Source organism: Pristiophorus japonicus, chromosome 7, assembly GCF_044704955.1.
Source record: "Pristiophorus japonicus isolate sPriJap1 chromosome 7, sPriJap1.hap1, whole genome shotgun sequence".
In the NCBI taxonomy this organism is placed as follows: domain Eukaryota; kingdom Metazoa; phylum Chordata; class Chondrichthyes; family Pristiophoridae; genus Pristiophorus; species Pristiophorus japonicus.
The window spans coordinates 44,538,547-44,552,836 of record NC_091983.1 but is presented as its reverse complement, the minus strand read 5'-3'; positions in this window follow the sequence as shown (position 1 = coordinate 44,552,836).

Below are 14,290 nucleotides of genomic sequence, written 5' to 3'. Positions count from 1 at the left end.
AAAATTTCAGAAAAAAAGCTGTAATGTCAAGTTTTTAAAAATTTAAATATTAAAAATATAAGTCATAAAAAGTAACATATAGCTAAGTGACAAATATACTAAACATTAAATTAAACACCAAATTAACAAATAACAGTAATAAACACAAAACTTTGTTCACCAAGATATTGTGAGCCACATCATTCTCGATAGACAGTGTGGCCAGCGTAGATAGCCTGTCTTTTCCCGTGGTCGTTCACAAATTTGTTTTTATGAGCTTCAACTTCGAGAAGCCCATAACTGATATGGGCATGGTTAACAGGATCCTGAGTACTAGCCACGTGTTTTGGGAATTTGCTCTTGAAACTTGAAGTTTGCTCATCTTGAGGAGCACGACAGTCTGTGGGAAGCAGAGGTCAACGCCATTAATGTCAGACCCTCGATACTGCAGCGTCCACCTGACCCATGCACCCTGGGCGGTTTCTCACATTGCCCACCCATAAGACCGGCCACTGGCTGACATAATATTATAATTGAAGTAAATTCTTCTCAGGAGAAAATTGGAGTTGGTGTTTCCCAATAATAAAAAAATGCTCTAGTTTGAATTCGCTCAGCAGAGACTGATTTCGCATTGAAATGTTTTGGCATGATTCAAGAATCAACATTAAAATCACTGTTAGCTCAGTGTGATGTCAGTGTAATACACAGCTCTGTCAGATACTGCCTTCTCTGAAATGGCAGGTATTCCAAAAAGGGATAATTTTAGTATGTTGGGGGACTGAGTTTCAGGTCCTGATAGATCCCACACTGAAAACTTCACTGGATTCTGGAACAATTGTTGGTTTATTTCACTCTTAATTATTTTGAAACCATTGATGGAATACCTACGTCACACATTGTTTCTACCTATCTTTTAGTAATTTACATTTGTTGACCATATATTGCATTGGGTACAGTCATGTAGTTATTCTCTTACTGGTCTAGTAATCCAGAGGCCTGGAATAATAATCAGTTTAAATCCCATCAAGGCAATTTGAATTCAGTTTTAAAAATCTGGAAATTACAAAGTTGCCATCAATAAATGTGATCATAAGACTGTTGAATGGTCATAAAAACCCAACTGGCTCACTAATGTGCTTTAGGGAAGGAAATCTGCTGCTCTTGCCTGGTCTGATCTATTTGTGACTCGAATTTCACAACAACGTGGTTGGCCTTAATTGCTTTCTGAAGTGGTCTAGCAAGCGAATCAGTTGTATCCATAGCAACTAGGGATGGACAATAAATGCCAGACTTGTCAGTGATGCCCACTACCCAAGAATGATTATTTTAAAAAAATCTGCCATTGTTCTGCTCAATCACGTATTTCATCTAGTTCATGTTGTACTTCCCAAATTGCCTCTTCAGATTCACCTGTCCCTCCTAGTTTAGTACTTGCTGAGAATTAGACCAGCTATATTCCAAATCCAAGTTTGTTAATATAAATTAGAAACACTTGAGATATTAATCCCTTGTCCACTCCGCTCAGCACTTCCCACATCTTGACCCAGGACCTCCAACAATATCTACTGTTTCAGACCCATCAGTTAAATTTTTATCCTTTCCCAAGTTTTACTGGCAGTTTCTCGAGAGGGGAGTTCCTAATCTTGGACATTCCAGGAAGCACTCAGCAAAATTCAGGTACTTGTCCAGAAAGAGGGAATAGAGTCACCCAGGCCCACTTATGTTCCTGTTAGCAACTGGATCAACAGTAGCATTGGTAAACACATGGAAGAAGGTCACGGTCTATGAAATATGAAGTTTAAAATATATATATATATTATTCAAATACATATTTGGTACGATACAAAACCAGTCTGTTCCCCTAAAAGGCAAAATGCCAATTGTGTAGTTAAGCAACCATGGTCAACAAATAAGGAAGAGACAGTATCAAGCTAAAAGACAAGGCTTACACAAATAAAAGGAAAAATGGAAATCTTAGTGGACTGGGAGAGCTATAAAATGCAACACAAGGATACAAAAACATAATAAGAAAGTAAGAAGAGGTGTAAAAAAGGTCTATGAAAAAACTTGTGAAGGATATCAATAGTTTTAAATTATTATATGAAGATAAAGAACAGTTGCGGGTAAGACTATAATGGTTAATAAGAATAGTTAGACTTTTCTTAAAATGAGTACTTTTTCACATTGGAGGAAGAAGACAAAATATCAATAGTACAAGGTACTTTTAAATAAAAGTCAAAGGGAAGAACTTAGTCGATTTATTATGTAAAAAAAAAGGTAATGGAGAAAATAATGGAATTTAAGAGAGACAAATTTCTGAGACAAGATGGTTTCCACCCCGGGGTATTAAAAGAAATAGGTAAGGAATCTGGAGAAATATTAATCATAATTTTCCAAAGCTCTCTGGATTTGGGAATTGTGCTTTTGGATTTGAAAATTGCTAATGTCACCCCATTATTTAAGTAGAGAGGGAGGGAGAAATCAAATAACTACAGACGTGTCAGTTAAATATCAATTGTGTGTGGAAGTTAACACTCTATAATGTATTAACATGTCCACATGAAATTTTCTGTCTGCTATTTTTGTAAAACCGTTAACCCATTTTATTCTAAACAGGTTATGCCTTCATTATGGATAGAGGAATTTCATCCTCTATCATGGGTGTGATTTGTTACCCTATATCGTAATTTCTTGTGCCCACCAATGCTGTTGGAATGAACTTCAGACCATTTTACTAATCAGTTACACACATTGCATTGCATTGCAGAACCAGTGTACAAAGGTAACAGTGTAATCTAAATCATTTTCTCGGAGGAAAATCCCTTCCTGTGGAACAGCAAAGTTAAGATGAGCTTGTTACTCTCATGACATAAACTAATGCAGGAGTTGAAGGGGTAGAAATTAATATGCTTTGCATTGTTTTTTGGGGTGTAAACTGGGTGCAACATAAGAATTAGGAGCAGGAGTAGGCTGCTTGAGGCTGCTCTGCCATTCAATGAGATCAATTTCAGCCTTGAATATATTGAATGACTCAGCATCCATAGCCCTTTGGGGTAGAGAATTCCAATGATTTACAACCCTCTGAGTGAAGAAATTCCCTCTTATTTCAATCTTAAATGGCTGCCCCCTTATCCTGAGACTATGCCCCCTCGTTCTAGACACTCCAGCCTCTCTTGAACAGTGTTGTATACTGAAGGACACTGCATGAGCTTCTGTGGTTACCAGTGACATATCCCTCCATCATATCATTAAGTAAGACAGAGATTGCCTTCCAGGGCACTGGGGAGCTGGAGTTAGACTACGACTGACTTGGGAACAAACTACCTGACTCTGTTGGTCTTGGATGCAGGCTGATCGACTATTCGAGAAATATCTTGGTCTTGGATGCAGACTGTCCGACTGTTAGAGAAATCCCTTGGTCTTGGATGCAGACTACCAGTCCATAGGTTACAGATTGCCTTCAATAAGGCCATTCTACCAGTGTGTGGAGGTGGATTGTTAGACAAATAGGCAGTTAGACATAGATTATCATGGATATACTTTCCCTCTACACTCAACCTTTTCCTAAGCAATCCTTATTCTTCATAGGCTGGAAATTATTGTGCGCAATTATAATCTTATGAACTTTTAATGCCTTCATTTCAAATTTCTCTCTCTACTATTTTAACACAGGTATTTGTTAAAACACACATTTAAAATAAGAGCGATGAATTTGCTACAAGCATGTTAAGCGTTTGTACAATAAATATTGTTCACAGTATTTTTTAGGCTTATAATGCCAATTTCCACAGAAAGGATTATAAGGATTGCAGAAAAGCTCGAGTATTTTGCTGAATTACAAGCAGGGAAGCATAACAATATAAATTGCAAGAATGGAAGCCCGTTCTACCCGCCTTTGGTAGCACCATAGCACTCCCCATGTAATGATTAGAAATAAAAGTAAAAATGCTGGATATACATTGCAGGCCTGTCAGCATCTGAAAAAAGAAAGATACACAAGGGTAAAGAATCAGTCACCATTATTTCTCTGATATTTATAATTAGCTTAGTAATGGTGGAGAATACCTTTTTTCATTGTGTTTCCCCCCCAAGGTCCACCAGATTGTTTCGGTATGAACAGGGACTCATTATAAACCACATGTTAAATCGCTAACAATCTTCTGAAATCAGCCTAAAGGGTCCATCACTTGGGTCTTGTGCCATGAAAGTCTAATGCACCTTATCTATTCTGATATACTGAAACAAGCAGGTAAATATTATACAGCGGTTAATTATTAATCAAAGGCTTCTTACACAATATCATGCTGGTACCAGTGATATATAAGTACCTGTACTATTAAACTCCAGCAAGCAAGTTCACAAACTGATTGGACTTGTGCTAGAAATGTTCATTTGAATAAAGTATTGAAAGTTATTTATTATTTTGAAAGTAATTATCATGGTTTAAAGTGTACTTATTTACATATATTTATAATAATAATAATGTTACCTGTTTGAAGGCAATTATTTATACAATATATCCTTTGAGGAATTTGGAGGGTTGGAGGTGAGAGTGGGAAAGAATTCAGAGTAAATGAGTATTTCTCAATTCCCCACTTAACTGATTTGTATTGCCACTTATGATTCAGGAAACTAGAAATGTGTCAAATGCACCAACATATGATGAGAGTGACAGACTGCTCAATACAATAATACAATGCAACTTTTCAAAGACTGGAAAAAAAGAGTATGCATGTTTCATCCGTAAATAAAATATTTATCCTCTTCCTGAACATATCCTGACTGCAACTATAAATCTTTTTGTGTGTTTCTCTCCACAGATGCTGCCTGACCCGATGAGATTTCTAGCATTTTCTGTTTTTTATTTCAGATTCCAGCATCCGCAGTATTTTGCTTTTGTGATATATTATATATATTATAAATCTTTATTTGGTTTAGGAGACCTTGGCCGGAATTTTCAGATGTAAGAGCAGGTGGGTTGGAGGGGTGGTGGGGGAGAGAAATGAATGTTGAAAAAATGTGAACCCTGACCCCAACCTGCCTCCAACCCGCCCACTTTCACCTTTCACTCAGGTGGGACGGGGGGCGGGGGGGCTGCCAACCCACTGACAGGAGGCAGGTTGGCAATTTAAAAATTATAATGAGGCCTGAAGCCTCTACTTTAACCTGCTTTGCAGGTTTTACTGCAGGCAGCCGGGGGATCCCGGGGTTCTGGATATCCGGTGGCTGCACCGTGCAGGTGGGACCTGGGAAAATCCAACCCTTCTTTCTAGATATTCCAGTCGCCATTTATATGATATTCCTTAGTAGACACAAGTCGTTGCATCATTACTGCCATCCTTGATAAAGTGCAACATTCCCACCGACACCTGGGAATCCCTGGCGAAAGACTGCCCTAAGTGAAGGTAGAGCATCCGGGAGGGCACTGAGCACCTTGAGTCTTGTCGCCGAGAGCATGCAGAAAACAAGCGCAGGCAGCGGAAGAAGCATGCGGCAAACCAGACTCCCCACCCACCCTTTCCTTCAACGATTGTCTGTCCCGCCTGTGACAGAGACTGTAATTCCTGTATTGAACTGTACAGTCACCTGAGAACTCACTTTTAGAGTGGAAGCAAGTCTTCCTCAATTTCGAGGGACTGCCTATGATGATAATGAATTACTGGTAGATGACCTTTCAAATGAAACATCGACTGATTTTAGACTGGTTATACTGATTCATGCTACAGTATTTACATTGGTAAAAACCTACAGAGAAAATGATTACTTATTAACTAGTTACCAGAATTTAGGTGTAATTTGATATTTCAAAGTCACTTTTAAGAAGCCTTTGAGTAATAATTAACTGCTGTATGATATTTACCTGCTTGTTTCCCGTAGATACGGTGCATTAGACTTACGTGGCACAAGACCCAAGTGATGGACCCTATAGGCTGATTGAAGAAAGATGACTATGTTTTCAATCGTCAGATAACTTTACCTTTCTCTATATTGAGGAAGCTGGTAAAGGTCCAAAAAGGTCACTGCCAGGGTTGAAAAGATTAGGAAGCTAATTTGCCCTGTGTGCTAAATATAACTTACTTTTTTTTCTCCTTTTTTAGTGTATTCACAAGTTTACTCATAGTGCATCCCTGGCACAATCGAGCAGCAAATCAGAATGCAATCACAATAATGCCGGTAAGATATCCATAAAAGTTAGAAGACGAGTAATTGTTACAGATCAATGGACAGCAAATCACAGGCTGCCCACCAGTGATTTTCAAATAAGCTGCTTACTGTGTGCAAGGCTCCACGAGTGGTGCAGGAGCTCGGGAAAGTTTCCCCATTATTCCAACTGCAGCGAAACAAATGATTGTGCGGATTTATACTTCCTTGTGTTTGTACTACGAGGGACCGAAAACCGAAGATGTCCCGTACCCTGGCATAAGTGTCTGGGACCTCTGGCACTGACTCCACCAAAACCGTGGGGTCAGGAAAAAGATTTAAGATTTAATTTGAACATCTCAGGCGGGTGTCTGCATCTCGGGTGCCCGCTTGAACCAAGAGGCAGAAAACGATGGCTGACTGCGTTGGGCTAGGGGGTGTTCTGCGCTCTCCCTGGAAATACAGCTATGGTGCTCTCATTGGTTCCCTTTGTATCCAGGCTAAGACTTCTGAATTGGCCCTACTTCCTCCATTGGTGGAAGCTCGCATTTGAGAAATGGGGGCATGGAAAGTTTTGTAGACAGAGATTCGTTTGGGCAAAGGGTTTGCTGGATGGCTGTAAAAGATCGAGGAAAGTTGGGCATATTGTAATTACAGGTAAAACTCACTTTCGCCCAAAATGCCGCGATTCTTTTAAATCACGTAAATGGTTTGCTCCCAGAGTGCGGGTGTCTCTGGGCGTAAATGAGCAGCAAACTCCAAGGGATAAGAACATAAGAATTAGGAGCAGGAGAAGGCCATTCGGCCCCTTGAGCCTGCTCCTCCATTCAATAAGATCATGGCTGATCTTCTACCTCAACTCCACTTTCCTGCACTATCCCCATATCCCTTGATTCCCCTAATATTCAAAAATCTATCTATCTCTGTCTTGAATATGCTCAATGATTGAGCCTTCACAGCTCTCTGGGGGAAAGAATTCCAAAGATTCACCATGTTCTGAGTGAAGAAATTTCTCCTCATCTCAGTCCTAAATGGCCAACCCCTTATTTTGAGACTGTGACTCCTAGTTCTAGACATACATCCTTGTTCATGTGCAGTTATTTTTAAGCTATAATTTGCAACTTTACTTTCCGGACAGTACACCTTCCCTCATGGCTGGGATGGCGGGGGGGGGGGGGGAGGGCGGATGGGGGGAGAGCGAACGGGGGTGGGGGCAGACAAGCTAGACATCAAGAAACTGCATTGTCGACTCCACAGGCAGGATGAGCACTTAACTTGCCTGAGACCTGGTTGAGTCCTTAGTCTGTCTGCAGAGGGCAATGGTACAGGGTGCCTCTGTCTTCACGGGCCCCAGTGAAAAGCATCTCTTCAGGTGGGTTTCTCACCCCCGAAGTCAGGTAGAATTTGCAAGGGTACTTTATTGCATTTGCTCCTTTAGTTTAATGGTGTTTTGTTATTAATAGTTACCACCAGCAGAAACCTCTCAGCTTGCTCGGTGTTCATCATAGCTTTAACCTGCAGACTAACTAACACAAAGCAAAGGTTATCAAAGCATCCTGTTCTCCACAGAACTGTCGTTAACATTAGAAAAATAAAGTAACCTGCTTCAAATCTGCTTCAAATGATGGTATTTTGCTTTGTCTTTATTGAAAGCCCATATATAGCAGGACAGAAGACAAAAACAAACTTCCTGATGCCACACAAGAATGTCTTTATATAGTCCAGTTTTATTCCTGCTTGTAATTGGAACATTTTTAGGTTACACATGCACAACTCAGTGTTACCACCCCAGATCCTTACTTATCCTTCATGTTGCACAGGGTTAGAAACATAGACATAGAAACATAGAAAATAGGTGCAGGAGTAGGCCATTCGGCCCTTCTAGCCTGCACCGCCATTCAATGAGTTCATGGCTGAACATGCAACTTCAGTACCCCATTCCTGCTTTCTCACCATGCCCCTTGATTCCCCTAGTAGTAAGGACTTCATCTAACTCCTTTTTGAATATATTTAGTGAATTGGCCTCAACAACTTTCTGTGGTAGAGAATTCCACAGATTCACCACTCTCTGGGTGAAGAAATTCCTCCTCATCTCGGTCCTAAATGGCTTCCCCCTTATCCTTAGACTGTGTCCCCTGGTTCTGGACTTCCCCAACATTGGGAACATTCTTCCTGCATCTAACCTGTCTAACCCCGTCAGAATTTTAAACGTTTCTATGAGGTCCCCTCTCATTCTTCTGAACTCCAGTGAATACAAGCCCAGTTGATCCAGTCTTTCTTGATAGGTCAGTCCCGCCATCCCGGGAATCAGTCTGGTGAACCTTCGCTGCACTCCCTCAATAGCAAGAATGTCCTTCCTCAAGTTAGGAGACCAAAACTGTACACAATACTCCAGGTGTGGCCTCACCAAGGCCCTGTACAATTGTAGCAACACCTCCCTGCCCTTGTACTCAAATCCCCTCGCTATGAAGGCCAACATGCCATTTGCTTTCTTAACCGCCTGCTGTACCTGCATGCCAACCTTCAATGACTGATGTACCATGACACCCAGGTCTCTTTGCACCTGCCCTTTTCCTAATCTGTCACCATTCAGATAATAGTCTGTCTCTCTGTTTTTACCACCAAAGTGGATAACCTCACATTTATCCACATTATACTTCATCTGCCATGCATTTGCCCACTCACCTAACCTATCCAAGTCGCTCTGCAGCCTCATAGAATCCTCCTTGCAGCTCACACTGCCACCCAACTTAGTGTCATCCGCAAATTTGGAGATACTACATTTAATCCCCTCGTCTAAATCATTAATGTACAGTGTAAACAGCTGGGGCCCCAGCACAGAACCTTGCGGTACCCCACTAGTCACTGCCTGCCATTCTGAAAAGTCCCCATTTACTCCTACTCTTTGCTTCCTGTCTGACAACTAGTTCTCAATCCATGTCAGCACACTACCCCAATCCCATGTGCTTTAACTTTGCACATTAATCTCTTGTGTGGGACCTTGTCGAAAGCCTTCTGAAAGTCCAAATATACCACATCAACTGGTTCTCCCTTGTCCACTCTACTGGAAACATCCTCAAAAAATTCCAGAAGATTTGTCAAGCACTATCTATATCATTAGGAGGTATTATGGATATCTGGATAAACTGACAACTTGTGTTCATGTATGGATCAGTTACTGTTTCACGTCACTGAAAGCCTGAAATGAACATTTCAATTAAGTGAAAAGTTACTGAAAAATTAACCATTTGCACTCATTTCATGCGGTCTCGGTGAAGACGGAATCATTGTGGGTAAGGGCCTGCCACTAGTTATAATCATAAAATGTTAATTCTAACCATTTGGGCGCTGTGGATGAGTTTATCTGCCTAAACCCTGGGGACGCTCCCAATTATATCCATTCGATAACTATCTTCCTGGCTTAATGCATAAAACTATCAATATTAGATTTCTAGGCAATCAGTTGGCTGAACAACTGGATTTTTCAAACTAGTTTTCAGTCACTTCCAAAATGGATGATGGACACCAAAAAAGCAAGAAAGTTAATATGTAACAGCTTTTCAACTAGGATTTTTAGGAGAAAAAATATAGAAATAACAGGCCCGATTAAAATAGAACAGATAGAGAACCAGAAACTAAAGATAATCATCCTAGGCTGTCCCTTGGAATCGAGGAAGACTTGCTTCCACTCCTGAAGTGAGTTCTTTGGTGGCTGAACAGTCCGATACGAACGCCACAGACTCTGTCACAGGTGGGACAGATAGTCGTTGAGGGAAGGAGTGGGTGGGACAGGTTTGCCGCACGCTCTTTCCGCTGCCTGTGCTTGATTTCTGCACTCTCTCGGCGTTGAGACTCGAGGTGCTCAGCGCCCTCTCGGATGCACTTTCTCCACTTCGGGCGGTCTTTAGCCACAGACTCCCAGGTGTCAGTGGGGATGTTGCACTTTATCAGGGAGGCTTTGAGGGTGTCCTTGTAACGTTTCCGCTGCCCACCTTTGGCTCGTTTGCCGTGAAGGAACTCCGCATAGAGCACTTACTTTGGGAGTCTCGTGTCTGGCATGTGAACTATGTGGCCTGCCCAGCGGAGCTGATCGAGTGTGGTCAGTGCTTCAATACTGGAGATGTTGGCCTGGGAGAGGACACTGATGTTGGTGCGCCTGTCCTCCCAGGGGATTTGTAGGATCTTGTGGAGACATCGTTGGTGATAGTTCTCCAAATATGGAAAGTAAGAATGACAGGATGAACTAAATTAAAGTGCTTAATTTAAACAAAAAGCATTTTGTTAAAATTGTATATTTATTTTAGTATTCTGGGGTTAATATTATGATAATAAAGTAATGACATTTCCCTGTTGCTTTCCACGAGTGACATTATCCCTGAGTCACTTTGTACATTTCCTTGCATTCAGTCTCAAAGTGATACCGGTAAGGCGCATAAGCAAACCACACCTCCCCTGTGTTTAGTGAGATTCACGGGATTACACTATGTATTTGTATGTAGATGGTTCATAAATTGCATACAGAATAAAAATTGTCATGACGTCCTCATTTTAAGACAGTCTATCAGGTCCATAATCTTTTCCCCAGAAAGACAAGTCTCTTGTTAACTTCTGGGACATCAATGCTATCCTCTACAACCATGACTAATGTAGTTTCCCATGACATCAGCTGAACATCAGAATGTGGTATATTCAGTGTCATCATTAAGCACCAGGCTGGTATGTTGAAGGTAAGCTTCAATGCTTGGATTGACCTTGAGCATCCTGCAATATAGTGCAGCTGGGGTCTCATGGATTGTGGTGTTGTGCTGCAAACTGTACAACTTTGCCGAACAAAGAGGTCTCCTTGTGGAGACTCCCAGGAACTGCAAAGAGATCAGAAACAGCAGGAGTTTGAAGAGGATGCAGAGGTCAACCCATTGAAAGCTGCAAGAGACTTTCGTGCTACTGTCGTACAGGAGACTTGTATATCTTCCTTCTTCCCACCAGAAAGACGCCATCATTTACAGATGCTTCTTGGTGTACATTAATTCACACAACTCTCATTCATGACAGCAACTTCCAAACCTTGCCCGCATGTTCAATCATTACATGTTTGTTTGCCTAGAGCGTTTTACCACTTGCTTCCCTTTAGTTTCACTGTGTAAAAAATTAATCATAATCCTCTAATCTTGTACTATGTGCTACTTCAGTGACTAGAGCTTGTTGTGTATGTATAATATAAGTATACTCCCTGTACACTCAATGTACAATTACATAAGACTACTGAATGCACCTTCATACTGTATACACTATGCTTGTACCACCAGACTGGTGGAGACCTAGGGGTCACCTGTACACTGCAGGTAACCAGGTAAAAAAGGGAGCTCACCATACTGTACCCTCACTCAGGAGTTGCAATAAATGGATTAAGGTCACCACAGATCAAGTACAATACCTTGCCTCGTGGAGTCATTGATGTACATTTTTACTTTGATGGAAAATTACTGGCCTCTTATACCATTAAAATTGTTACTGTTATCAGAGTGGAGTGTTAACTTTGTTAAAGCTGCAATGTCTGTGCATGTATTTGAAAATAACCTAATGTCCTTAATCAAGTCTCTTTCAATTATGTAGGAAGTGGGTGTATAAACTTTGTATGAGAGCAAGACAAGGGAATGTATCTCTGTGTGATAACCAGATGACTTTGTGTTCTGGTTGGAGCAAAGCTAGTTGGATAGAAATGTAGGTAGCATAGCCAGCAACTGTTAAAACAGAACGGACTCGCAAAGAGAGTGTGTTGCAACCACTGCAATTCTGTTCTTGGATTGAGGTAATTACCCTGTCTGCACTTTCACAGTGCTATTCAATAAAGTTATTAAACTAAATTGTTGTTGTGAGCTTGATTAGCTGGTATCTGAAACCATAATACTCTGTCTTTAGAGGGCCAACAGAGCACATGAGGTGGCTGGCTGTTCTCTTGCTATTGAAATATTCTTGGACTGAGTTGGCATTCATCTCACAGCAGCCTGAAAAAGACCTGCTGCAGGTTGCACCTCTTGTGCTGCTGCATTGGTTGCCTGGCCTGAATGTGCAAGAATTCAAGGGGCTGGTGAGGAGGCCTACATATGCTGCCATCCTGAGAGACAATGCCATCATTCATTCACTGGGCACTGCCTCCAAGAAATGTTCTTTCCCTTACTCCAGTCATGATAGCATAGCTGGTACATCAACAAATGGCTGCTGCTAATTTTTCTGCCTAGCCGGTCTGCCCAGACCATTCCAGGCTAGTGAGAAGATCTGACAGCTGGAAATGAAACCTATCAGCTGCTGTAGAATTGGCCTAAGAGGACTGTTGGTATTACTGGTTCCCCATGCACTGGTCTCACTCACCCAGTGGAGATACCAATGTTAACCTGCTCGATTCTCTAGCAACAGCTAGAAAATGTAGAAGATTTACATTGGGTGCTAGGTGTACAGGACATGCGCTGGGAACATGTGAAAAAAAAACTATAAAGTGCTCTTCTGCTGCAACCAGTACTATAGAAACCAATTCATAACATGAATAGGGCAAAGATGAGCCAAGGTGAATGGAATTGTTTCTATTTCAGGCAATTCAGTACAATATTAACATGCTGCATAGCCAGTACCTCCCATTCAGGGTTCTTCCAGTTACTTTCTCCTTAAGTTAAATTGATTTTATAAGAACTTAAGAATTAGGAGTAGGAGTAGGCCATATGGCCCCTCAAGCCTGCTCCACCATTCAATAAGATCATGTCTGATCTTCGATCTCAACTCCGCTTTCCTGCCTGATCCCCATAATCCCTTGATTCCCTTAGAGTCCAAAAGTCTCTATCTAGCTCAGCCTTGAATATACTCAATAATTCAGCATCCACAGCCTTTTGGGGGTAGAGAATACAAAAGATTCACAACCGTCTGAGTGAAGAAATTCCTCCTCACCTATGTCTTAAATCACCTACCGCTTATCCTGAGACCATGCCTCCTAGTTCTAGACCCTCCAGCCAGGAGAACCAACCTCTCCGCATCTACCCTATCACTACACCTCAGAATCGAATATGTTTTAATGAGATCATCTCTCATTCTTCTGAACTCCAGAGTGTATCAGCCCAATCTATTCAATCACTTCTCATAGGACAACCCTCTCATTCCAGGATTCAAACTAATGAAACTTTGTTGCACCATCTCTAAGGCAAGTATATCCTTCCTCAGATAAGGACACCAAAGCTGTGCACAGTACTCCAGGTGAGGTCTCAGCAAAACCCTGTATGTTTGTAGTACGACTTCCTGGGGCTGAAATTTCCCCTGTCAATAAGAGCAGTGGCCGCCTGAAAGCAATAGATTGGTGCAGATTGACTGGCACTCGCGGCATTGTCCTCATTGATATTTCCGGCGGTGTAGGTAACCGCCTCACTCCCCCCACTTCCGCCCCGCTCCTGTGTATGCGTTGATAATGATGTCATCAAAGCGTGCACTGTCTCGGACCCGCCCGGTAGGGAAATTGCCCTTAAATCGGCTTCCAGCCGCTTGTCAACGACGGTTTTTTTGGGTTGGTGCACACTGTGGGCTGAAGAGGCAGGTGCAGCTCCAAACATTGTTGTCGGCCAGATTATTTTCGATGGTTAAATCATTGAGAGTTGTTGACATCGGATTTGAAGAGTAGTGGGCCAGCCTCATCATAGTCAGCAACAGAGATGCTGATTGAAGAGGCTGGGCTTGAGGAGGTTTAATAAATGGGGTTAGTGCTGGCAGCGGCAGGGAAACATAGAAACATAGAATCATAGAAAATAGGTGCAGGAGTAGGCCATGAGTTCATGGCTGAACATGCAACTTCAGTGCTCCATTCCTGCTTTCTCGCCATACTCCTTGATCCTCCTAATAGTAAGGACTACATCTAACTCCTTTTTGAATATATTTAGTGAATTGGCCTCAACAACTTTCTGTGGTAGAGAATTCCACAGGTTCACCACTCTCTGGGTGAAGAAGTTTCTTCTCATCTCGGTCCTAAATGGCTTACCCCTTATCCTTAGACTGTGACCCCTGGTTCTGGACTTCCCCAACATTGGGAACGTTCTTCCTGCATCTAACCTGTCTAAACCCGTCAGAATTTTAAACGTTTCTACGAGATCCCCTCTCATTCTTCTGAACTCCAGTGAATATAAGCCCAGTTGATCCA